The 27,998-nt window shown below is 42.7% G+C and overlaps 1 protein-coding gene and 1 long non-coding RNA gene across 8 annotated transcripts in view; both read left to right on the forward strand.

The window, feature by feature from the left end:
• Positions 1–27,998, forward strand: part of LOC111952472 (membrane-associated guanylate kinase, WW and PDZ domain-containing protein 2) — a 289,912-nt gene that overhangs the window by 137,339 nt on the left and 124,575 nt on the right. The window lies entirely within an intron of this gene.
• Positions 21,330–27,635, forward strand: LOC111952473 (uncharacterized). The gene is made up of 2 exons (XR_002875739.2): positions 21,330–23,938; positions 26,952–27,635. It is a non-coding gene; the product is annotated as an uncharacterized lncRNA (long non-coding RNA).

Consider the following 27,998-nt stretch of genomic DNA (forward strand, 5'->3'; position numbering starts at 1 on the left):
CTTGGCGTCCACATCACCAACAAACTGACATCGTCCAAGCACACCAAGACAGTCGTAAAAAGGGCACGACATAACCTATTCCCCTCAAGAGACTGAAAAAATTTGGCACGGGTCCTCAGATCCTCAAAAGGTTTTACAGCTGCACCATCGAGAGCATCCTGACGGGTTGCATCACTGCCTGGTATGGCAACTGCTCGGCCTCCGACCGCAAGGCACTACAGAGGGTAGTGCATACGGTCCAGTACATCACCGGTGCCAAGCTTCCTGCCATACAGGACCTCTATACCAGGCGATGTCAGAGGAAGGCCCTAAAAATTGTCAAAGACTCCAGCCACCCTATTCGTGGACTGTTCTCTGCTACCACACGGCAAGCGGTACTGGAGCGCCAAGTCTAGGTCCAAGAGGCTTCTAAACAGCTTGTACCCCCAAGCCATAAGACTCCTGTACAGCTAATCAAATGGCTACCCAGACTATTAGCATTGCTAATAGCATTGCTCTACGCTGCTGCTACTCTCTGTTATTATCTATGCATAGTCACTTTAATAACTCTACCTACCTACATGCACTGTACATATTACCTCAATTACCTCGACACCGGTGCCCCCGCACATTGACTCTGTACCACACCCCCTGTATATATCCCGCTATTGTTATTTACTGCTGCTCTTTAATTCTTTTTTTATTCTCATCTCTTACTTTTTTTTGGGGGGGGGGGGTATTTTCTTAAACCTGCATTGTTGGTTAAGGGCTTGTAAGTCAGCATTTCACTGTAAGGTCTATACCTGTAGTATTTGGCGCATGTGACAAATAAGATTCGATTTGTATTTGGGGATCTTTCCCCGTTCTTCTCTGGAGATCCTCTTTAGCTTTTTCAGGTTGGAAAAGGAGCGTTACTGCACAGGTATTTTCAGGTCTCTCCAGAGATTTTGATCGGGTTCAAGTCTGGGCTCTTGCTGGGCCACTCAAGGACATTCAGAGACTTGTCCTGAAACTACTCCTGCGTTGTCTTGGCTGTATGCTTAGGGTTGTTGTCCTGTTGGAAGGTGAAACTTTGCCCCAGTCTGAGGTCCAGGTTTTCGTCAAGGATGTCTCTGTACTTTGCTCTGTTCATCTTTGCCTCGATCCTGACTAGTCTCCCAGTCTCTGCCGCTGAAAAACATCCCCACAGCATGATTCTGCCACCGCCATGCTTCACAGTAGGTATGATGCCAGGTTTCCTCCAGATGTGACACTTAGCATTCAGGCCATAGAGTTCAATCTTGGTTTCATCAGACCAGAGAATCTTGTTTCTCATGGTCTGAGAGTCTTTAGGTGCTTTTTGGCAAACTCCAAGTGGGCTGTCATGTGCCTTTTACTGAGGAGTGGCATCTGTCTGGCCATGCTTGCATAAATGCCCATTTGGTGGAGTGCTGCACCAAATGGGCGGTTCTCCCATCTGGAAGGTTCTCCCATCTTCACAGAGGAATAGTGCTCTGTTAGAGTGACCATCGGGTTCTGAGTCACCTCCCTGACCAAGGCCCTTCTTCCCCGATTCCTCAGTTTGGCTGGGCGGCCAGCTCTAGGAAGAGTATTGGTGGTTCCAGTATTCTTCAATTTTAGAATGATGGAGGCCACTGTGTTCTTGGGGACCTTCAATACCTCAGAAATGTTTTGGTACCCTTCCCCAGATCTGTGCCTCGACACAATCCCGTCTTGAAGAAAATGTTTGTAAATCTCCGACCTCATGGCTTGGTCTTTGTTCTGACATGCACTGTCAACTGTGGAACAGTTGTGGAACAATATAGACAGTTGTGTGCCTTTCCAAATCATGTCCAATCAAGTTGCAGAAACATCAAGGATAATCAATGGAAACAGGAGGCACCTGAATACTTATGCAAATAAGTTATTTCTGTTTTTCTGTTTAATAGATTTGCAAATTTCTCTAAAACCTGTTTTCCCTTTGTTATTATGTGGTATTGTGTGTAGATTGCTGAGGATTTGTATTTTTTTTTAATCCATTTTAGAATAAGGTCAATGGGTCTTAATAATACTTTCCGAAGGCACTGTATATGCTAGTTCTGGTTGCCCCAATTAAGTGATTGTGTTTGTTAAGGTCTCTGATACGGCTCGTTGGTAGATTGGCATTTTAGAATGATGGAATACCATCATGACTGACTGGTTTTCCTAAATATTTAAATATGTTGGCATTACCACAGGGTCAACTAGTATTTCTCCCGGTCTCTCTCTGTCTCTATTTCAATCTCTCTCTCTTTGTCTGTTTTATTAATTTCTCTCTTTTTATACCCCTGTCCCTTCTCTCTTTCTGCACCCTCATCTCATTCATGTTTTTCACATGAGTGAGAACAGAGTAAATCCTTTGATATGATAACATAAGGTCTCTGATGTGGTGTCACGATCGTCGTATTGTGGAAGAGAGGAGCACCAAGGCGCAGCGTGATAACAATACATCTTCTCTTTATTTGAAGACGAAACGAAACGACACTGACAAACTTAACAGAACAACAAACCGACGAACGTGAAGCTATATAAACAATAAGTGCAGACACAGGCAACTTAGACATAGACAATCACCCACAACCTACCTAATGACTATGGCTGCCTAAATATGGCTCCCAATCAGAGACAACGATAGACAGCTGTCTCTAATTGAGAACCAATCTAGGCAACCATAGACTTACATAAACACCTACAATGAACACAACCCCATGAACTCTACAAACACCCCCTAGACAATACAAACACCCTAGACGAGACAAAAACACACAAACATCCCCCATGTCACACCCTGACCTAACTAAAATAATAAAGAAAACAAAGATAACTAAGGCCAGGGCGTGACATGTGGCCCATTGGTAGATTGGCACTATACATCATTGTATGTTATCCAAAATAGTAAAATATGTTGGTATTACCACAGGGTCAACTAGTATTTATTTCTCTCTCTCTTGCCCTCTCCCCCTCGTTCTCTCTCCCCCTCTCTCACACTCCTTTAGAGGAAAGACACTTCTTTATTTCTCTCACACTCTCTCTCTCGTGTTTTTCAAATCACGAGAGCACCCAACAGAGTAAAGCCTTCATATATTAACATTATTGGAATGCTTTTTATGAGTTTTTTTTCTTTCTTACCAAGGATATTGATGAGATTGTCAGCAAACCAAACACCGAAAAAATAGCAACACGGTTCACATGGGCCCAGGTGAGTGATAGACAGTAGAGCAAGCTAATTAAATAAAGTTGTATGACATGAAATAATCAAAGTTAACTGACTTATTTAACTTAAGACAGACAAACAAATTAATGACAAAATGCACACTACTGTAAACACTCTTACCCTCCCTCTCTCTCTCTATCATTCTCATTTTATGTTTCTGTCATGTGTGTTGTGGCTTTCTTATAGGTTATATTGTAGTATTAGAAAACTAAAATCAAACTCAACCTACATAAAGCGTATAATATTGTTTCCTGTCATTTGTAGGACAGTGTCCCTCAAGAAACAGAGGACGTGTGGAGTCACGTCTCGATTCTCTCCTTTGCTTTGAGACGAGACACTACTGGTGTGTTGGTGGAAGACTTCCTGACACTTCTACGGTTACATTCTCCAGGGACAAGTGCAGTTCCAGCAAGTAAGTATGTTTTTTAGAGAAGCCACTAGCTGGTTTTGTAGATCATCTTGAATGTCATCATCACTGCAGAGTATGTACAAAGTACCTTGGCAATTCACAAACAAAGAAGAAACACTCACGTGTGTCCTCGTCCGTAACAGTGAAAAACTTTTTAGAGGAAGGACATTTTTTTGTCAATGTCCAATTGAAGGATCAACTGAAATATATTCTTGAAAATCAGGGTATGCATGAGCTATGTTTTCGTTCTGTTGACAATATTAGACATGTAATGCATGTTACACAACGGGTGGGTCTAATCCTGAATGCTGATTGGTTAAAACCGCATTCCAGCCGGTGTCTATTCCACAAGTTACCAATAGCTAAATCTATGAAGTTAAAATGCCTATTTACTCTGTTCCATCTGACTGCGCAATCCGCTGTCTCATCAGCCCAGCCAGGCACTTTATGAACTTTATCTCCACTATAAAAATCATCTAGACATTATCGCACATTTCTTTTAGATTAACATTTTGTTTTCAACAGCAGAGATTTGTGTAAACCTTGCTGTCTGTCTTTCCGACATTTGCAACATTGTTTCAATATTCAAGTTCGATCTCCAGCTGTCCCATAGTAATGAACTTGTCGGGAGGAGAGACAGGGAGGCAGCGTTTCCCAGTTAGTCGAAATCATGAATCAGCTACACTCATTCAGCATCGTTCACACCTTCTTAAGCTTTAGCCCCACCCAGCTCTTTAAGGATTCACATGTGAGGTCAAATTTCAAGACCAAACGCTGGTTTATGCTACGGGTGTGTTTGTAAATTACATTTGGAGTGCCAGAGTGTGCTCAGAGTGTGTAAACTCAGAGCGTTGTCAGATTGTCCTTTCATAAATTCAGAATCTTTCGCTCTCGGCGCGTTCAGAGCGCACACTGGACGCTCTGGCCGAGGAGTAAGGTTGATCCGAGCATTCTGACCTAACAACAGCAGTCAAGCACTCAAGCTAACTGGCTAACGTTGGCTAGCTTGCTAGCTACTCCCAGACACAAATGAGGGAACAGCTTTCTCTGACCATTTTACTTGCCTTAGCAGAGCTGGGTAGGATGTTTTTATGTTATCCAGAGCGTTGGTGACCAACTGTGCTGCTGGCAACAATTTCATTAGGCAGTTTTTGCCAACGTTTACTGACACCGGCCATATTCAATGGGTGTTGAGCATTCGTAAATTTGTCAGTTATTCTGCACACTGGAGTAGATAGCCAGAGCGAATTTACCTGCTACATCTATTGACAGTTGTCGAAGTGACATCATAAACATTCTATTGAAATGCTTACTGGCATAGTGGAGTCTATTGTTTAGACATCTAGCTAGCAGGCTAAACAATGAAACATAATCCCAACTCATAACATTACTAACCTGCATGAATCTGCAGGTATCTAACCAACCAGGTTCAATGTTAGCTAGCGGGCTAACATTAGGTTATAACTAGCAATGCAAATGGCTCTGAGATACAAATAATTTTGCTACAGAGAACATACATGAAACGTTAGCTAGCGAGCCAGCCAGCTAACGTTAGCTAGCGAGCTAACATTACGCTTTAACTTGAAATGAAAACTACTTTCTGACAAAATTAGAAACATGTAATATCTGAAAATGTAGCTGGCTAGACTATCTCACCCGTACAATTGGATGGACACTTATCCCTCTCTGTCATGGATGACCATGGTTGCCTTAGTTTGAAGATGTAATCTGGCTACAGGTGTTTTATACAACAGCCTTCTGTGTGTTCTCTTTTAAACTCAATCTGCATATTTGCAATCAAACGCCAGCATTTACTCCCTCTCCTTAGCTATCATAATCTAATTCCACTGTGTATTCCACTGATTTCAAAACTCGGTGGTCCAGAAAGTGTAGAGCAACACCTTTGCAGTTCTACTATGAGATATCTTTCAAAAAATCTTATAGACAGAAGCATGCTGCATGGCCAATCGAACTCATCTCTCGGCATGTCCAGTCCACCCATTATCTCAGCCAATCACTGCTAGTGGGAATTTTCCCCGACTTTTTCTGGAGCTAAACCAACTAGGCTCGTAATGTAACCATTTTATTCGTATTTACAGATGGCATACACTTTGTTATTAAAGCACATGAAAGTTCACGTTCCAGAAGACATAAAAAGTTTACATTCAAATGGCTCTCCTGTGAAGAAGTGTTCCAGAGGGCAAAATAATAATTTAATTGTCACATGCGCCAAAATACAATGGGTGTAGACCTTACCGTGAAATGCTTACTGACAAGCCCTTAACCAACAATGCAGTTCAAGAAATAGAGTTTAGAAAATATTTACTAAATAAACTAAAGTTAAAAATAATATATATATATATATATATATATATATATATATATACAGGGGGTACCGGTAACGAGTCAATGTGTAGGGATACAGGTTAGTCAAGGTAATTTGTAAAGTGACTATGCATAGATAATATGCATAGCCAGGTCAGCGGAGTCAATCACCACCTTCCGGAGACACCTGAAACCCCACCTCTTTAAGGAATACCTAGGATAGGATAAAGTAATCCTTCTAACCCCCCCCCCCCCCCCTTAAAAGAGTTAGATGCACTATTGTAAAGTGGTTGTTCCACTGGATATCATAAGGTGAATGCACCAATTTGTAAGTCGCTCTGGATAAGAGCGTCTGCTAAATGACTTAAATGTAAAATGTAAATGTAATAAACAGCGAGTAGCAACGGTGTAAATACAAAGGGTCAAAGTAAATAGTCCGGGTGGCCATTTGATTAATTGTTCAGCAGTCTTATGGTTTGGGGGTAGAAGCTGTTAATGAGCCTTTTTGTCCTAGACCGCTTGCCGCCTAGACCGCTTGCCGCTCCGGTACCGCTTGCCAGAATCAGGATGATAGTATTATGATCAGATTTGTCAAATGAAGAGAGAGGGAGAGGTTTGTATGCGTCTTTGTGTGTGGAGTAAAGGTGGTCTCTACTTTTTTCCCTTTGGTTTCACATGTGACATGCTGGTAGAAATTAGTAAAATAGATTTAAGTTTGCCTGCATTAAAGTCCCAGGCCACTAGGAGCACCACCTCTGGATGATAATTTTCTTGTTTGCTTATGGCCTTATACAGGTCTTAGTGCCAGCATCGGTTTGTGGTGGTAAATAGATGGCTACAAATAATATAGATGAGAAATCTCTTGGTAGATATTGTGGTCTACAGCTTATCAAGAGGTATTCTACCTCAGGCGAGCAATACCTCAGGACTTCTTTAATATTAGACCACCAGGAGTTATTGACAAATAGACACACACCTCCATTCCTCGTCTTACCAGACGTACCTTCTCTGTCCTGCCGATGCACTGAGAAGCCAGCCAGCTCTATATTATTTGTGTCGTTGTTCAGCCACGTCTCGGTGAAACATAAGATATTACAGTTTTTAATGTCCCGTTGGTAAGATAGTCTTAATCGTAGATCGTCCAGTTTTTTCCCCTATGATTGCACGTTGGCCGATAATGCAGACGATCGTGGTGGTTTACCTACTCGTCGGCAAATTCTTACAAGGCACCCCGCCCTCCTCCCCCTTTTTCTACGTCTTTTCTTCACACGGATGACTAGGATTTGTCTTTGTCTCGACAAAGCAGTATATCCTTTGCGCAAGACTCATTTAATAATTATTTTGGTCTTGTTCGAGGTGAGTAAAAGCTCTTTTCGGTCATAAGAGACGGTAGGAGCAACATTATGTACAAAATGAGTTACAAACAATGCGAAAAAACTAAGAAAAATAGCAGTTGGTTAGAAGCCTGTAAAACGGCAGCCATCTCTCCGGCGCCATTATCGACATACACCTAGTTTCCTGAAATTAGTCACATATATCTTCCAAACACTGGCTTCTCTGACATTATCACTTAAATATAGGTGATGGCACTTTTATATCAGACCTTGAAGACATATAGTGATGATGATTCCTTGTCCCTTACATTTAATTATGATGGTATATGAGTCTTTCAGCCCTCCAAATTCAGTATTTGGCCAATACTGTGTTGTGTCAATGAAATACCCCCAGAGAGTAGAGCTCTTAGTGCCGGCAGGTAGCCTTATGGGGCGGCAGGTAGCCTAGTGTTTAGAGCGTTGGACTAGTAACTGAAAGGTTGCAAGATCGAATCCCCAAGCTGACAAGGTCAAAATCTGTCGTTCTGACCCTGAACAAGGCAGTTAACACACTGTTCCTAGGCCGTCATTGAAAATAATTTGTTCTTAACTAGTTACTAGTTACATTTTTTTTAAAGAGATCAGCATGTGCTTTTGTGTGGTTTGGATCCAAATAGCTATATGACCTGCTACTCCACTTTGGTGGAGGAATGTGCAACTCTCATTATGTTATGTTTGTGATGCGGTAGCAAAAGTCCTACGTTTGATTTGATCAATGGAATGGTCCCTAACTACATGCACTGTGTGTTACTTGGAGTGTGCAGACAGATGGCCACTTTATGGATTGATTCCAAAAGTTATACACACTATGGTACATTAAACCCAGATAATTGACATACACCTTCTGTCTATAAAACCTCCAGATAGTATTGCTTGAGTTCCAAGATCAGTAACTGAAAGCAAAATTCCAGAAAGCCCAAAAGTGGCAACACTGGTTTCTCTACTATAGCTTGCCAGTCCTGAAGGCCATACCCCCACAGATGTATCACTCTCATTGGGCTTTGCTGCTAGAAGGAGTAAGCACTCTGTTGGGGTCTGAAATAATTATAGGGCAGATCGATTACGCCCACAAGGCATTAGTGTACTTTGTTGGAGGTGTAGCGTCACTGTACGGAGAAGTGCACATTACATTCAATGTTCATTCACTTCTGCCTCTAAGCCAAAGTGTAGTACACTGGGGTCCTTCGTGGGCCCTATCAGCCTTTATGTTTGAGGATTTCAATGAATACCTCATAACACAAGTGAAGAGTAGTAATGCTTTACACAACAAATATGCAAATACAAATACAATTAATCATGAAATTAGCCTCTGTTATTACTGTGATCCAAGTGCTTTGAAATGTGTATGTTCCATGTATGTAAGACCTTTACATGTCTCTCAAAAGGCTTTTATACAGCATATGCCACATTTCTGTTTGGCTAAAGCTTGCCCGTCCATATAAGTCAGACATTACAAGAATCCATTACAGATCTTGTGTGTGTATTTGATGCCAATGTATTACTTACAAGTTTCAGCTAGATCATATAACAATTTTTCCATATGGGTATATTGACACCTTGCACTTTCCTTAACTAATTCCCTATTTCTTATGAAATAAGATGAAATTGAAAAAAACGTTTGGTCTCCACACTTTGTTATTGGATTGGTATGGACAAACTTATTTGCACCCAGGAGCTAATACTTAGTTAAACAGCCTTTGGCTAAGATAACTGCAATAAAAATGCTTATTGCAGCCATCAATGAGCTTGCTGGACCTTTTCTACTGGCAATTTGGCCCACTGTTCAGCTGCAAACTGCACCAATTCTTCAAAGTTTGAGTGGTGCCTTCCACCAGCTGCTTTTGTCAGATCTCGCCATGAGGGTTTTTGATGGAATTCGGATCTGGACTCATCTCTGGGCACTCCAGAACAGTCCAGTGTTTATTATTGAACCAATCCTGGGTGCCTTTTGATGTGTGTTTAGGTGGTTGTCCTGCTGGAAGACCCACAACCTTAAACAGAGAACCAGTTTTTGGACACTAGGTTGAACTTTGCACTCCAAAATACCTTGATAATCTGCTGATTGAAGACATACTATGATGTCTTGCAGACCTTCAAGGCCCCCAGTACCAGAGGCATTAAAGCAACCTTACAGTATGGGTGTTCCTTTCTTTGAATGCTTAATTTAGTCATATTTTTGTATTTATTTTACTTATTTTAGAATACATTATTTAATTGCAAGGGTGCCAATATATTTACATATGCACACACTCTTTTACACACAAACACACACACACAAACACACACACCACTCATATGTACACAAACGTGCGCAAACACACACATGCGTTCATACACACAGGCATGAACATATGTGACTCACCACCTGGATTCGGTCTTATGAAGCGAAATGGTGTTTTTTTACATTATATAAAAGTAGAGACTCAGAGCTACAAAATGGCATATCATACATTGCATTTGAGGAACAATGGGAAAGTAGTTCTGCTTTGAAAGTTGATAAACATCGTTCACACCCTCACCCTAAACTTTAGCCCCACCCATCTCGTTTCACTCTCGAAGTGCACACTTGACGCTCTGGCCGATGATTTGTTTACCTCTGGATAACATGAAAACAGCCTAACCAGCTCTGCTGGCAACAATTTCATTACGCTTTTTTGCCGATGTTAACTGACAAGGGCCAAATTCAACGGGTGTTGTACACAGATCACGTAATGTTAACTAACGATCCAGCCAGCCAACGTTAGCTAGTTAAACAATTAACAGTGCCAATAATCCCACAGTGCTGGGAGCTAACCAACCATGTTCAATGTTAACTAGCTAACATTAGGCTCTAACTAGAACAGCACACGGCTCTGAGAAATTAATAATAACGTCAGCTAGGGAGCCAGCCAGCTAACATTTGCTAGCTAGCTAACAGTACACTTTAGCTTGAAATGAAATCACTTTCTGTCAAAATTAGAAAACGTGTAATATCTGAAAATGTAACGTTAGCTAGCTAACGCTAGACTATCTTACCTGTATACATCATTGTGTATGGACGCATCTCACTGTCAGGAATGCCGGTTGCCCTTAGAAGATGTAATCCAGAGACAGGTGTTTCCTCCATCTCTTTAGCTATCAAACTCTTCCACTGATTTCAAAACTTGATCTTCCAGAAAATGGAGAGCCACACTTACGCAGCTCCACTACACAATATATTTTTTTTTAAGTATCTCAACCAATCATGGCCAGCAGGAAGATTGCTCACTTTTTCTGTGGCTTAACCAACAAGGCTCGTAATTTAACCATTTTATTTGTATTTACAGATGGCAAACAAGTGTGTTATTAAGGCACATGAAAGTTCACATGTTGTGCACCGGGGCCTCCCACTCCTCTTTCTATTCTGGTTAGAGCCACTTTGTGCTGTTCTGTGATTGGAGTAGTACACAGCGTTGTACGAGATCTTCAGTTTCTTGGCAATTTCTCGCATGGAATAGCCTTCATTTCTCAGAACAAGAATAGACTGAGGAGTTTCAGAAGAAAGGTCTTTGTTTTTGGCCGTTTTGATCCTATAATCGAACCCGCAAATGCTGATGCTCCAGATAGTCACCTAGTCTAAAGAATGCCAGTTTTATTGCTTCTTTAATCAGGACAACAGTTTTCAGCTGTGCTAATATAATTACACAGCTAATGATCAATTAGCCTTTTAAAATGATAAACTTGGATTAACTAACACAACATGCCATTGGAACACAGGTGTGATGGTTACTGATAATGGGCCTCTGTGTCACGTTCCTGACCTATTTCGGTTAGTTTGTTGTATGTGTTAGTTGGTCAGGACGTGCGTTTGGGTGGGCATTCTATGTTGTGTGTTTCTATGTTGGTTTAGGGTTGCCTGGTATGGCTCTTAATTAGAGGCAGGTGTTTTGCGTTCCTCTAATTAAGAGTCATATTTAGGTAGGTTGTTTCACTGTGTTCGTTGTGGGTGGTTGTCTCCTGTGTCAGTGTTTGTCGCACCATACGGGACTGTTCGGTTTGTGTTGTACATCGTCATTTTTATGTGTAGGCTATTTTCCCTGTTCGTGCGTTCTCGTGTTTTAATGTAAGTTCGTCGTTCAGGTCTGTCTACTCCGTTTGTTGTTTTGTTAGTTTATAGTGAAGTATTCGTGTTTTCGTCTTGTCTTTAATAATATTTGTGTCACAACCCGCTGCGCCTTGGTTCCCTCAATACTCCTCCTTTTGGTTGAAGAGGAGGAGACCACCGTTACAGAACCACCCACCAAATACCAGAACCAAGCAGTGGTGTAACGGAGTAAGGGACAGCGCAAGAAGGAGGAATGGACTTGGGACGATGTATTGGACGGTAAAGGTTGCTACACATGGGAGGAGATCCTGGCTGGAAGGGATCGCCTCCCATGGGAACAGCTGGAGGCACTGAGGAGAGCAGAGGCAACCGGAGAAGGGAACCGGAGTTATGAGGGACGCGTCTAGCACGGAAGCCCGAAAAGCCGTGAGTACCAACCAAAAATTTCTTGGGGGAGGCTAAGAGGTAGTGGGCCAAGGGCAGGTAGGAGACCTGCGCCCACTTACCAGGCTAACCGTGGAGCGGAGTACGGCAACACGCGTGTACGCAGTAGGCGCACGGTGTTCCTGTACGTGTGCATAGCCCGGTGCGGGTTATTCCACCTCCCCGCACTGGTAGGGCTAGATTGGCATTGAGCCAGGTGTCATGAGGCCGGCTCAACGCGTCTGGTCTCCAGTGCGTCTCCTCGGGCCGGCATACATGGCACCTGCCTTACGCATGGTTTCCCCGGTTCGCCTACATAGCCCGGTGCGGTTATTCCACCTCCCCGCACTGGTCGGGCGACCGGGAGCATTCAACCAGGTAAGGTTGGGCAGGCTCAATGCTCAAGAGAGCCAGTACGCTTACACGGTCCGTATTTCCGCGCGTACCTCCCCGCCCCAGCCCAGTACCACCAGTGCCTCCACTACGCACCCAGGTTTCCAGTGCGTCTCCAGAGCCTGTTCCTCCTCCACGCACCTTTCCTATGGTGCGTGTATCCAGTTCGGTGCCTCCAGTTCCGACAACACGCACTAAGCCTCCTGTGCGTCTCCAGAGCCCTGTACGCACTGTTCCTTCTCTCCGTACTCGTCGATGTGCGTGCACTCAGCCGGTGCCACCAGTGCCGGTACCACGCACCAGGCCTTATAGTGCGCTTCGAGAGGTCAGTGTGCCCTGTCCCTGCTCCCCGCACTAGGCTTGAAGTCGGTGTCTCCAGTCCGGTGCCTCCAGTTCCGGCACCACGTACCAGGCCTACAGTGCGTCTCAGCCGGCCAGAGTCTGCCGTCTGCCCAACGGCGCCTGAACTGTCCGTCTGCCAAGCGCCGCATGAACTGCCCGTCTGCCATGAGCCTGCAAAGCCGCCCGTCTGCCAGAGCCTACAGAGCCTCCGCCAGACAGGAGCCGCTAGAGCCTTCGCCAGACAGGAGCAGCCAAAGCCTTCCGCTAGACAGGATCAGTCGAGCCATCGTCTCCTCAGCGCCATCTGAGCCATCCGTCTCAGCGCCGTCTGAGCCATCCGTCTCCAGCGCCATCTGAGCCTCCGTCTCCCCGCGCCATTGAGCCATCCGTCCCGCCGCCATCTGAGCCATCCGTCTCCCCAGCGCCATCTGAGCCATCCGTCTCCCCGGCCATCTGAGCCGTTCGTCTGGCCCAAGCCATTAGAGCCGCCCGTCGTCCCGAGCGGTCAGAGCCGATAGTCAGTCAGGAGCCGCTAGAGCCATTCGTCAGACAGGATCTGCCAGAGCGCAAACTAGACAGGATCTGCCAGAGCCGCCAACTGAGATCTCAGAGCCGCAACCGACAGATCTGCCAGAGCCGCAGAGCGCAACGCACCAGACTGGATCTGCCAGAGCCGCCAACCGACTGGATCTGCCAGAGCCGCCAACCAGACTGGATCTGCCAGAGCCGCCAACCAGACTGGATCTGCCAGAGCCGCCAACCAGACTGATCCCAGAGCCGCAACCAGACTGGATCTGCCAGACCGCCAACCAGACTGGATCTGCCAGAGCCGCCAACCAGACTGGATCTGCAGAGCCGCCACCAGACGGATCTGCCAGAGCCGCCAGTGAGCCATGAGCAGCCAGAGCCGTCAGCGAGCCATGAGCAGCCAGAGCCGTCGGAGCCAGAGGTCTAGAGCCGTCAGCCTGCTGAGCGTCCAGAGCCGTCACCCTGCCATGAGCGTCCAGAGCCGTCACCTGCCATGGCGTCCAAGCCGTCGGTCACATGAGCTGCCCCTCAGCCAGCGGCTAGTAATCCAGAACTGCCCCTCAGTCCAGAGCTGTCTCTCTGTCCGGAGCTGCCCTTCAGTCCGGAGTTGCCCCTCTACTACCTCTATCCTGCTACCTTCTATCCTGAGCTATCCCTCTGTCCTGAGCTATTTCTCTGCTGTCCTGAGCTACCTTGTCCCGGAGCTGTCCTTTATCTTGGTGTTGCCCCTTAAATTAGGTGGGGGAAATAAGAGGGTGGTCATGTAAGGGTAAACGTAAGCTGGGATTGACTATGGTGGGGTGGGACCTCGTCCAGAGCCTGAGCCACCACCGTGGTCAGATGCCCACCCGGACCCTCCCCTAGACTTTCTGCTGGTGCGCCGGAGTTCGCACCTTAAGGGGGGGTTATGTCACGTCTGACCTATTTCGGTTAGTTTGTTGTATGTGTTAGTTGGTCAGGACGTGAGTTTGGGTGGGCATTCTATTTGTGTGTTCTATGTTGGTTTAGGGTTGCCTGGTATGGCTCTTAATTAGAGGCAGGTGTTTTGCGTTCTCTAATTAAGATCATATTAGGTAGGTTGTTTCCTGTGTTCGTTGCGTTGGGGTTTCTCGTGTCAGTGTTTGTCGCACCATACGGGACTGTTCGGTTTGTGTTGTACATCGTCATTTTTATGTGTAGGCTATTTTCCCTGTTCGTGCGTTCTCGTGTTTTAATGTAAGTTCGTCGTTCAGGTCTGTCTACTCCGTTTGTTGTTTTGTTAGTTTATAGTGAAGTTCGTGTTTTCGTCTTGTCTTTAATAAATATTATGTGTTCACAACCCGCTGCGCCTTGGTTCCCTCAATACATCTCCTTTTCGGTTGAAGAGGAGGAGGACCACCGTTACACTCTGTTGATATTCCCTTCAAAATCTGCCGTTTCCAGCTACAATAGTCATTTACAACATTAACAATGTCTACATTGTATTTCTGATCAATTTTATGTTATTTTAATGGACAGAAAATGTGCTTTTCTTTCAAAAGCAAGTACATTTCTAAGTGACCCCAAACTTTTGAATGGTAGTGTATATCAACGGGCTCCCGAGTGGCTCAGCAGTCTAAGGCACTGTATCTCAGTGCTAGAGGCATCACCACAGACCCTGGTTCGATTCCAGGCTGTATCACAACCGGCTGTGATTGGGAGTCCCATAGAGCGGCGCACAATTGACACAGCGTCATCCAGGTTAGGGTTTAGGCGGGTTAGGCAGTCATTGTAAATAAGAATTGACTTGCCTAGTTAAATAAAAGGTAAAATATTATTGATAATTTTTTTTCAATCAAGATTACGAACAGATTCCCAAATGGCAGATTTCATGTGTGTCTTAAATGAAAAAATGCATTTACATTACCAAATACATTAATATGGTAAACCTACTCTGAGAGTATGTATTAGGCTGTTTGAGAGAAGGTTTGAGTCCTAATCAACCCATCCAATGTTAGTACATCTGTTGTTGAAGTACAGTAGATCAATACAGCTGCAGTACTCTAGCAGTAGTCAAGCTGTTTATCCTGAAAAGCCTTGTTAGTGCATAGGTCAAATTAGCTTTTGAATTTCCTGTCTTTTTCAGCTTCAGACAAACATCGTTTTTTGTATTCATTTCCTTTTGGGGGGTGGGGGCAGTCTGATAATAGCACATATCCTGCACCAACCATTAATACTGTGCACTATAACTATTTGAAATGACATAAAACAACATGACTGTCATGGCAGCCTGAAGTGGTTGTTTTTCAAAATGGTACAGCTCCTTATCAGGTCTAACAATTACATAACTCGTTTATGAACTAAATAATTATTTAAATGTGCAGACATTTGGGGAACCCTGATACACAGTCAAGTTAGTTCAGACAGTATGACCGGGAAAGATAGATGTGTGGCAGAACAGGTGGGACAGCGAGCCCAAGGGACGGCATTTATCCTCACTAGGGTAGGGGGCACTATTTTCACTTCCGGATGAAAAGCGTGCCCAAAGTAAACTGCCTGTTTCTCTGGCCCAGAAGCTAGGGTATGCATATAATTGGTAGATTTGGATAGAAAACACTCTAAAGTTTCCAAAACTGTTAAAATAATGTCGGTGAGTATAACAGAACTGAGGCAGGCAAAAACTTGAGAAAAGTCCATCCAGGAAGTGGGATTTGTTTATGTTTGTAGTTTTATATAGAATGCCTATACAGTATCCCATGACTTAGGACTCAAATTGTACTTCCTATGGCTTCCACTAGATGTCAACAGTCTAGAAATTGTTTCAGGCTTGTATTCTGAAAAATGAGTAAGACCACTCTGAGTGAGTGGACCCTAGGAAGTCGCCAGACCTGTTTCCTGCGCGCGACCGAGAGTGCGCCTTTCTTGTTTTTGTCCGGTTGAAATATTATCGATTATTTAGGCTAAAAACAACCTGAGGATTGATTAAAAACATTGTTTGACATGTTTCTACAAACTTTATGGACACTATTTGGATTTTTTGTCTGCCTGTTTTGACTGCCTTTGAGACATAGGATTACTGAACAAAACGCCGCCAACAAAACTTAGGTTTTTGGATATAAAGAGGGACTTTATCGTACAAAACAAACATTTATTGTGTAACAGGGAATCTTGTGAGTGCAACCATACGAAGATCATCAAAGGTAAGGGATTAATTGTATTGCTATTTCTGACTTTTGTGACTAATCTACTTGGCTGGTAACTGTATGTAATGTTTTGTGTGCTGGGCGCTGTCCTCAGATAATCGCATTGTATGCTTTCACCGTAAAGCTCTTTTGAAATCTGACACAGCGGCTGGATTAACAAGAAGTTAAGCTTTATTTTGATGTATAACACATATATTTTCAAGAATGTTAAATATTTGAATTTAGTATTTTTGAATTTCGGGCTCTGCAATTTCACTGGATGTTGGCCATGTGGGACACTACCGTCCCAGGTACCCATAAGAAGTTATATGCCCTCCAAATAAAGGTCGGTGGACAAAGATTCGAAGGTCAGATTAAAGGAAGAGGTGGTGTTTGCTCGGTTGCACCTAGGAGATTGTACATTGAACTCATCATTACATCTGGTTGGAAAACTTGTCAACGGTGCGTGTACGCCTGGAGTGTATGGTTGTATGTTGATGTATTGTTGTAAGTACCGGTATGTAGAAGAGAGGGAAAGATCGATGTGTGCAGTGGTTCGTCCTTTAAAAGTTGCAGTGTACTGCAGCACAGCTTGAGTGGTGCAGCAGAATTCTATGGCACAATAATTAAGTGCTAACCACTAGTACCATTAATGCTCGTTAATGCTAGTTTGACCACCAAAGGGCATCTTTGAGAATCATTTGATAACCTTTAATAGTGGCTGTATGAGAGAATTTAAAAACTTTTTTGTACAAACATAGTATATGGGACTGATTTTAAGAAATGTTGCTTAATTAATTTGATTAATATTATGGTGTTTCTACTCCAAGAAAAATAAGTTGGGTTTCCGTTAGGATGGAATGGAAAATATGGTGCTGTACAACGTGACGGTCGGGAGTGGGCTACAGTGCTGGGCTATTTAGCTAAATAATCCCCATGTCATGTGGGAGACCGGGGTTCAATTCCCCGACGGGGAGAAAGGAGTTGGCTGTCCTTGTAAATATGAGTTTGTTTTTAACTGATTCCATATGTGTTATGTCATAGTTGTGATGTATTCACTATTATTCCACAATGTAGAAAATAGTAAAAATAAAGAAAAACCCTGGAATGAGTAGGTGTGTCCAAACTTTTGAGGACATCAAGACGTTTTGGCTAGAGAAATTGACGATACTACAATGCAACAATACATTTATCATCTCTGCAAGGTTTTCACGTTGTCGTGGAGCTTGGTGGAAGTGCAACTAAAATGTACTTTAAATAACCATCTAGATTTTGATTGTCTTTTTTCTAGTTATTTTATTAACGAAAGCATAAAGATGTTGATGAAGAAATTCTTGTACCTCTATTTTGAGTTAGAAATGTAACACATCAGAGTACATAAGCCTAGAATGCATTGCAGGTAGGGGAATGTTCGCACCTACAATAGCCGGGCTATAAAGAGTCTATTGTCCTGATAATCGGGCAACAAGTGTTTGAAAACCTGTTTTCAAAATGCCACCAGCTGTCCATCACTACTGTAAATAAAAACACAGCATCTTATTTATATCTCGTTTACATTCTTTATTGTAACCACAATGTCACAAATAATTTGTATCTAACTTTCCAATTACTTTTAGAGTTTGGGATAAATTTGATTAATGTTATGGTGTTTTTCCCCCCAAGAAAAACAGAAAATATGGCGCTGTACAACATTATGATCGGAAGTAGGCAACACAGGACTGGGCTATTTAGCGAAAGAATCACTGTGTCATGAGCAGGCACGCGGGAGACCGGGGTTCCTTGTAGGCTTCTTAACGGACTTGCCTAGTTAAAAAAAGGTTACACTAAGAGCATAACATTTCTACACCATAATTTCTGTCTAACCAATACCCAAACGGAGATTCAGTGAAAATAAAAATCTCATTGATTTATCAAGACCAGTCCCCGTGCTTGTCTCAGAGCAGCACGAAACAGTGCTAAAATAATTCTAGGCTAATGCTTCTAACTTCAATATGCTCTTTAAATAAATAAGACCTACACCACTTTTAACAGCACATTACTCAACACTAGTGAGACTCATGTAGCCTACGGTAGGCCTACAGTATATAAAAATCCGCCAATAGTTACATATAGAGGATTGGAGGATTCTAAATTAAAACCAAAAGCTGCCTCTTGGGTCTCCCGGGGGCTGCCAGCACGGGTAACTGTAGCAACGCATTTTGCCTTGCGTTGCAATACGGTGACTTAGACAGCTGCGCAACTGGGGAGGCCCCATCCACAAAGTATCAAAATACAGAGGTGTTGGTTAAGGTATATTGTCCTGCTAATAGTCCTGCTAATAGTTAAGGTATATTGTCCTTCTAATTGTCCTGCTAATAGCCCATAATGGTCTATAAATATGTAGGTGCCGGATATATGACTATGCCATCAACTTGATAATATATAACTATATTTTGGAGTTTATTTTGTTTTTAAAAAATAAAAAAAGTGAGCGATTGTAATCTGAATAAAGGCCACAATAATATTGGTATAGGCCAAAACATTTATTTCTGTTTTTAGAGGGAGAGAAACGCTGGGCCAATTGTGTGTTGCCTATGGGACTCCCAATCACGGTCGGATGTGATACATAATAATAATAATAATAATACTTGACTTAGAAATACATTTGACAATAGAATTCTCCCCCTACCCTCCATCTAGACAAGTCTATTGTCCAGCTACCTGCTAGAACAGCGGGACCGTTTCCCTAGTCAGCGCCATTATTAGTGGAATGTCCCTTACAGTGTTGCTCTGTGCTACCCAGTCTGGCGGCGTGAGGGTCCACCCCCCCCTCCTCCTCCATTGCCCATCGGCTAAATCTGTCTTCTGTGCGCAGCTCATCGGCCCATCCCGTGCCCCCTGCCCTCGTGCTTTGAACCTCGCTCGCTTTCAGTGGATACAGCTGGAGAACTGCAAGGCAATCCTATTGTGCGCCACTCGGGAGCCATGAGCAATATATATTGTCCTGCTAATAACAGGGTTAATAATATACCTGTGAGAATATCCAAGGGGCTTTTATATCATTCTAAATTAATAATAATAATAACTTTGTTTAAAAAATAGCAATATTTCGGAGATGATTTTGTTTTCAAATAACGTTAAATGAGTGAGAAAAAGGCCATTCTTGAACATGGGGTGAAACATTGTTACTAATTTGTAAATAAAGACAGTTTGTTATTTAGAATGATTTATTTCTGTTTTTAGAGGGAGAGAAACCAAAAACCTACAGTCATCTCATGGGTCTCCCAGGCGCTGTTCAACGTGACCGGTCGGGAGAGGGCTACAATACTACAGTAAGAGCAAAATAATCCTAACAAAATAAAATAATGGGTTAGGGTTAGTGGTGGGTAAGTGGTGACGCAGGGTACCGTAATAATCCACAAATAACCTCTAAATCCCGGAGCATAATCGCAAAACTTTAGTGGCACAACCACTGTAGGATTATTGAGGTTGGACGGGGATGGGGGCGCGGGGTTGGAAATGATTTGGTGGATGGGTGGGGTTTGTTAGATGTTAGTAGGGCTCTTTTTAAACGTTCTTAGTAGTACAGGATTAGGTATGAGGGTTTCGTTTTTCATCATGTTTGTTTCTTTATTCATTTCGTCTGTAAGCTGTGATTGACTACACACAGGTGGCGGCATTATGAGGGAGTGGAATTGTTAAAAAAAAAGAAAGTTTCCTGTGCTCGTGCTGAGGCAGTGAAGACAGTAGAGGATAGCTCAAGGGTTGCAGCAGCAGAGAAATATTTGAATGTGAGCGATTTTAGTGCAGAAAAGCTACAGGAAGTTTTGAGAGAAGTGGTTGGTTCCAACCTCCCAGGCCTAATGTCTGGGTCTGGTGTAGGATTGTTTAGGTGCAGGATTAGATGATGGTGCAATTTAGGCTTTTTCCATTCACCTTTTCCCTTTTTTTGTGACCAGCATTCCTATGGTTTCAAATCCGCATAAAAAGTTGAATGGGCGCGAGATGGCCTGCACGAGTAAGATGAAACATCATTGTGTGAGCAAACACTTGAGTCGGGTGAGAACATTTAGTTGAGCGAGCAGAGAACGGATCCCACAAGCACAGGCCGGCGAGGTGCATGCAAATTAAACGTGAGAGCTTGCACTGCATTTCCAGACACAGTAAATTAATAAGAAGGTTATAATGACACAAGGCGAGACCCAGATGCAGACACAGGAGGCAGATGGTTGGAGTCTTACAATATTTATTAATCCAATAGGTGACGGCAAGAGAATGGTCATGGACAGGCAAAAGGGTCCAAACCAGTTCAGAGTCCAAAAGGTACCGAAGGGCAGGCAGAATAAAGGTCAGGCCAGGCAGGATGATCAGGCAGGCGGGAAAGAAGTCCAGAGTCAGGCAGGGGTCAAAACCGGGAGGACTATCAAAAAGAGAATAGCAAAAGGAGTATGGGGGAAACACACATACACAGAGAGACAGGAAACACAGGGATAAATACACTGGTGAAATCAGGCGATACCTGGAGGGGGTGGAAACAATAACGCGGACAGGTGAAACTGATCAGGGTGTGACAAGAGTAGAGATTTATGTTCGCCTGAAGAAATACTTACTACATGTCAAGACTCCAAAATTACCGCACACTCACAAATACGCCGCGTCCCCACATGGATGACTTTTCTCCCTCTCACACCAAAATCCATTTGCTCTCGCAACTGCTTACTATAAGGAAATTCTAGCCAATGAACATAGCCTGTAGCAGTCTACTGAAACTCAATTGGTCAGGTTTTTGGACCAAACACTGTTTGACAGCTCTCTAAGCGGATTTTTGCCCATAGAGATGAAAGGGGACGGTGAAAGGTGAGTGATCACTGACAATAATAAAGAGGTAAGTTCAACAGTTTTTCAGTCGAGAAACTAGATAACCAACTAGCTAGCTAATCAACTGCGATTTCAATATTGAAATTATAGTAAGTAGTTATTTGGTCTTAACCTGAAACCATGTCTCTCTCTACATCCCGCTTTCCATGCAGGTTCACTGTCACTAATATGCAGTGGTGATTTTAGCATGTAAATCTTGCTGAGGCAAAAAAATAATTAAATGTTGATGCATGCCAGCAAAGCGACTACACAACACTAAACAAAAATGGTGACAAACGGTGCTCACACACTGTTAGGGCTTACATAAAGCTGTCCCAACAGCAGAGCTTTCTTCTCAGCACCGTGGAGTGATCCTTGCCACCGCTACACCTGGCTATCAACGGAGCCTTGTCTGGCAGCGAAACAGTTCATTCAGCCTTATTTACTGTCTTTTTAAAAAACATAGCTGATATGGCTGACTTGCTTAAACAAATGTGGTTTCTATTGACAATTGAGATGTACAAACTATGGCATAAGGGAACGATAACACGCTATCCATAATTTTGATTAAGACAATAATGAGCGAGCTAGGACAGATGTAGTCAATGTAACTATGTGTTAAGCACTTTAGAAATGTACAGCGACAGAATTCAGAACATGGGCTGTTCTTACAATATTATCCCTGTACACCAAGTCAGAACCGTTGGATAAAAAACAGGGCATATAAGCAGACAATGAAAGCTCTTACAATATTCAATGATTACATTTCTCTAAAACAGGCTATAGGCTACATGTGCACCATCAAGTCAGAACAGTTCGCTAAGTTATAAGGGAGGAATGGGATCAAATTATTAGGATGAGGCACATGAGCTATTAACAGCTTACTACACAACATACAGTTAGTATTACTTTCTTGGCTACAGTATACATATCTCCCTGGTATATTACATAATTTATGCAGCAGCATACAATACCTTTTTGGACTCACCTTGTTGTGCTATGCTTACCTGAACAGGAAGGTGGTGTGCCGGTCCTTCTTGTGGGCTCTAAAAAAAGGCCCGAAATCCCGAGTTGGATGACCGTTCAAAATTATTTTCAGTATTTTCCCAGTCAGAGCTAGTTTTATCCGAGTTCCTAGTTGTCTTGAACTTACTGAAATCTGAGATTTCCCAGTTCCGAGTTTCCAGTTGTTTTGAACATGGCAGAAGTCGTGTTGGATTGACAGCATGGCCAATGTCTTCAAACTTTTCTAACCCACCTCATGGGTCTCCCAGTCACCGCCGGCTGTAACACAGCCTTGGATCAAATCCGGGGCTGAAGTGGCGCCTTAGCACTCATTGTTGAATTTGCAATTTCCAACTTGTTGTGTAATGTTTATGGCCGATGAGCACCGATACGTTTTATCTATAATCTCTTCATATGACAAGGATTGAATAGAATTTGCCAGTAGATTGCCGACTTGATGCATAATGATGATTGCTTGTCTAGCTTGCTAGCTAAGATTTTGAAAGTAAAATGTTGACATGATCAGTCCAATCAAAGCGACGGTACATATAATGTGATTGGTTTCATTTTATCTGTGGCCAATGATGGGCACTTCTAATATAAGTCTATGGCTTGAGTTTTCAGGCTCTACCCATAGATTTTGCGGCGATGTGGTGTCCCCATGAGTGACAGAACACTGAGCCAATCACAGTGCAACTAGAGAACATTACCAACCCCTACGTTCCGTATTTTATGTTTGTATGTGGCTTTAACTCAATGATTATGTTTTAAATATATATATATATTTTTACATTGTTTGCAAACTGATATGTGACACGTATTAATGCCAAAATAACATGCAAAACAGGTGGGGCTCAAAACTTGGGAGGCTCTGCCCCACCTGCCCTGAATGACGCGTTGCCACTGCTAATATATGGTGGTGAAGTAATTCTCTGCTCAGCTGACAGAAACAGGAGATACAGGAGTCCATTCTGTTCCAAGTAGGGTACCTTGGCTCTCCTCTATGTACAGCACTCTGGGGACTTTCTGCAGGTAACCATGACATCCACCAATCGCCCATGTAACTTAATCATTAGTGGTACTGAGAGTTCCTCTAATTTCTTTGACGCTGTATGAAGGCATTGTGCATAAGACAATTGTCACGTAGAGAGGATGATGACCTGCTGCTATCTATTGGTTAGAAAGATTGTTCTATACTGAATGTATGTGATAGTCATTGCTAAAGAATACGAGTAGTGTAGGTAAGGGATGAAGTGAAAACGTATCGGAGGATAGCTCTCTACTACGAGGTGGGTTGGGCATGAAATGACAGCAGGCATGCTGACTGACAAGTGGCGTGGATTGGTACACGGCAATTCCACAGTAGCAGAGTGAAGCTAAGACTCAGATAGTTCACTCTAAAATGTGTCAAACAAACCAATGATTGCAAATAGTTAAAAGTAGTACTTGTGCGTAGAGTTGTATGGTATGTTCCACTTTGAAATCATTGGTTTTTGTTTGACATACATTTTAAAGTGAAAAATCTGAGTGTCAGCATCCCTCTGTTACTGTAGTATTGCCCTACAGCTCGGCTCAGTCCAGTCTCACATTGTGTGTTTTTAATTATTTGGCTAAATGATTATCCATTGTTGCCTCTTTTGATATAGCCACAGCAGTCTTAAAATAAACTGTTACCTTGAATGAAACATTAAGATGTTAAAACATTTCAACTCCAATTGAACTTTGTCTGTGACATCTTATTGTCCTCTCTCTCACTACAGTTGTTCTCAGGTAACAGGTCAGTGTGTGCAAAGAGAACGCATTTGACCAGGTGGAGTCAAGCTTCTACCTATGTACTTCATCGCCCTGGACCTCTACACCAGCGAGGCAGAGGACACCAAGTTTGGACCAGTGAGTCACCAACTCATCTTATGCCTTACACATCTCAGCACATACAGTACCAGTCAAAAGTTTGGATACACCTACTCATTCAAGGGTTTTTCTTAATTTTTACTATTTTCTACATTTTAGTTTTAGTTTAGTTTATTAATTTGACCATTTAAAAAAAACAAGCACACATAAAACTTAAAAGCCATACATGCACATGAATAAAATCATCGAGGATAACACACAATAAAGTCTGGGATTTATTTCCATTGTGGTCCTCTTGAGACAAGATGGCTATACAAGATCGAACACAGTGTGGCAGTGAAATAATAAAGCAAAAACATAAAAGAAGAACATCTATCTCATCATTCCAGTTACATCATAGGGGTTATTCATATGGGCACAGAGGACATCAAACATATTTTGACTTTATTTTTAAAGCTGTCCAGTGAGGATTTTTATAGGCAGAGGCAACTCATTCCATTCTGAGGCTCCAGTATACAAGAAAGTACCTTTCCCAGCATTAGTCCTGAACCTGTATAAGCATACATCAGCAACACCTGATCTGGTGCTGTGATTGTGTGCATCCCTAACATGAGGAAAGTAATCACTTAAATATCTGGGCGCAGGACCATAAATACTCCTGTAAACCAAACCTAGTCTAATCTGAAAGCAGCTCCTGCCTATGTGAGTACGTGGACTCACCTTCAATACTACCCTGATCAACTTTTTCTGGGCTATCTGGAGCTTCCCCGTTATAAGTTTAGATAAGCCCCCAAACCAGGAAGTACTAGCATAGTCAAAATGGCATTGAATGAGGGCAGAAGCTAGCACTTTCATGGAGTCCTTATCAAGCAGCTTGGACTTTCTAGCCAAAAACTTAATCCTGGCATTAACCTTCCCTAGCACCTTATTGGCCATGCTCACACCTCCCAAGCTTCCATCAAGGATACATCCCAAGTAGCTAACAGAGGTTTTAGTAGTCAGCACCTCACCCCCTAACTCCACTCTGATTTCAGACAACCTACACAATTTAGGTCTGGATCCAAAAATAATTGCGTCAGTTTTCCCTAAGTGCAGAGATAGCTTATTATCTCCAAGCCATTTGCTAATGTTAGTAAGCTCTGTGCTAAGTATGCTCTCCAACATAGTTTTACTTTTGTGAGACACCAGAAGTGTAGAGTCATCCGCATAAAGAAAAAGACGGCAAGAACAAGCATCTTTCATATCATTAATATACAATTAAAAACAGCAGAGGCTCAAGCACGCTCCCCTGCGGAACGCCACAACTCATTGGTTTTGCCTGAGACAGTGAACCATTAACCTCTACTACTTGCTCCCTTCCTGATAAATAGGACTTTACCCAGCCTAGAGGGATACTGCTTAGTGCCTCCAGTTTGGAGATTAGGAGACAGGGGTTAACTGTATCAAAGGCTTTCTGTAAGTCAAGCAGTACCATTCCACACAGATTTCCCTCATCAATCTCTTTCCTGATGAAGTCAGTCAAGTAAAGTAGACATGAATCAGTGGAGTATGTTTTTCTAAAACCCGACTGAAAATCATACATTAGACCCTGTTTGTTAACATATTCATACATTTGCTCATGTACAATTCTCTCCAGGATCKTTGATGTTACACAGAGGATAGATACATGCCTATAATTCCCAGGGTCAGACTTTATCCCCTTCTTATACAGAGGTATAACTTTAGCTTGTTTCATGTCCCTGGGAAAGGTGCMTTGTTCAAGAGAGAGATTAACAATATGCGTAATACAAGRGCCAATTTGCTYARCAGAATCTATTAGAAACCTTGCAGGAATATTATCCAGGCCTGTGGCTTTGGAGCATTTAAGCTCTGCCAGCATACTGACTATTTTGGCTGTTGCTACCTTTGCAAAAGAAAAAGAGTTTGGCTGAACCCCTAACTCTACATAATACTTCTTGACTTGGTTGCTTCCATACAAACCAGAACTGGTGGGCAGCTTTTTTAACCAGCTTGCTGGCAACAGAAGTAAAAAATGAGTTGAATTCATTGGCAACCTCTGCTTTTTCATATACCATCTCCCCTTTGATGTTCAGTCCAATAGTGTTTAGTTTGTTTTTGGTAGTACTACTACAGCCTAGTTCCTTAAATGATTTCCAAAGCTTTTTAGGGTCATTTTTGTTTTCAATTATTTTCTCAGCAAAGTAACCCCTCTTAGCTTCATCCATCCTGCTCTGTGCTTCATTTCTGTGACGTTTATATAGGACAAAATCATGCTGCTCTTGAGAGTTCTTACATTTCTTAAAGGCCTTATTTCTTGCTTGGATAGATTCTAGAATCTCATGATTAAACCAAGGGCTAGATCTCTGCTTTACCCTGACCCGTCTAATGGGAGCCATCACATTCACCATATCAAGGAATCTACATTTAAAGACTTCTCAGTCACTGTCTACCCCTTACACTGTCCAGCACAGGTGACCAGTCAAGTTTACCCACCAGTCAGTTTACCCACTTCCTCCCTAAACTTTTCTACACAGTATTTTTTGAGTCCTCTGATTCTAACGGTTTTGTGACACTTAAATATATCTTTAAGAATCCTCCTTGTGCAATAATAAAATGATCACTGATTCCACAGACTATTACTCCACTCTGCGATATTTTAGATTTATCAGACACCAATATTAAGTCAATTGTACTTTGCACTGTTTCACATATCCTGGTGGGATCTTTTATAATTTGGGTCAGAGCAATTGATCTACAAAAGTGCATAAATACATTGTAGAATAATAACATGATTCCATATGTGTTATTTCATAGTTTTGATGTCTTCACCATTATTCTACATTGGAGAAAAAAAGGAGAAAAAAAAACCTGGAATGAGTAGGTGTGTCCAAACTTTTGACTGGTAATGGACAGTATGTTTCGCTCCACCTTCCATGAAAACTCCAGTGCCTTACTTTGTTTACCTTTTTACCAATGTCTATGGATTGTACAATGATTTTAACACCATACTAAATCTAATTCCATTTCCTGTATTGTTCTGCCCTCTCTGTAGATTATGCTAATGCCCCGCTTTAAGAACCTGGAGATCTTCACTGGTTCTGAGGGAGGTGACTTGGCCACAAACTGTACCCGGGACACCTTCCATCGCTACCACTGTCTGAAAAACTGTGTGTACTGATTCAGTTCTAAATGACCATCATTGAGTCCATCCTCACCTCCTCCATCACTGCAATGGATTGTCCAGTCTGCTGAGAGGTTCATTGGGTGCCACCTGCCCTCCATCGATGACCTGCACGACTCAAGAGCAAGGAAGCTTGCAGGAAAGATCATTGCCGACCCCTTTCGCCCCCTCTTCCAAAGACTCTCTTCTGGCAAACGGTTCAGGTCAATCACGACCAAAACCTCCCACCACCTGAACAGTGTCCTCCGTGGCCCTCACCAACCGGCCACCTGGTCTGCGATAATCCTGTCATCCATGGATTTTGCACTATTCATCCACAGACTATGCACCCTGCATGATCATCCCAGAACTGCACATTTTATAATGTAGCTTAAGGTGTTCATAGTGTACATATACTGTATGTGGATCTGTGGACAATCTGCATCTGTATATTTTTTTGTCTGTATATTCTGTATATCGTCTGTCTGTATATTCTGTTTATTGTTGCAGCACCATTTCATAGAGTCCTGTACATGCACATATATTTGCAGAATAAAGCTGATTCTGACATGTTAACCTAGTTTAGCTGGTTAATCCTATGTCAGTTTACAATCTATTATTTGAGACTGGTTATATACTGAATGAACTGTAGCAGGTAGCAGAGTCTTTCCTTTGTGTCTTCCTTTAATTTAAAATCCCTGTGTGCTGTGTATGTGTGTCCTTGGGCTTAATACCCAAAATATTGGCTCCTGCCTGCAATTAGGGGACTCGTTTTATGGTGTTTACTAGAGATGACTGTTTGCTTTTCGTTTTACAGACGAAAGTTGCTGGCTAACAAGTAATTAGCTAGCTAACTTTAGCAAATAGATTCCACTGAACTCAAGGTATTGTACTCAGGGCGGCAGGTAGCCGAGTGGTTAGAGTGTTGGGCCCGTATCC

The sequence above is a fragment of the Salvelinus sp. IW2-2015 genome, linkage group LG26 (genome assembly GCF_002910315.2).
Source record: "Salvelinus sp. IW2-2015 linkage group LG26, ASM291031v2, whole genome shotgun sequence".
NCBI classification, from domain to species: domain Eukaryota; kingdom Metazoa; phylum Chordata; class Actinopteri; order Salmoniformes; family Salmonidae; genus Salvelinus; species Salvelinus sp. IW2-2015.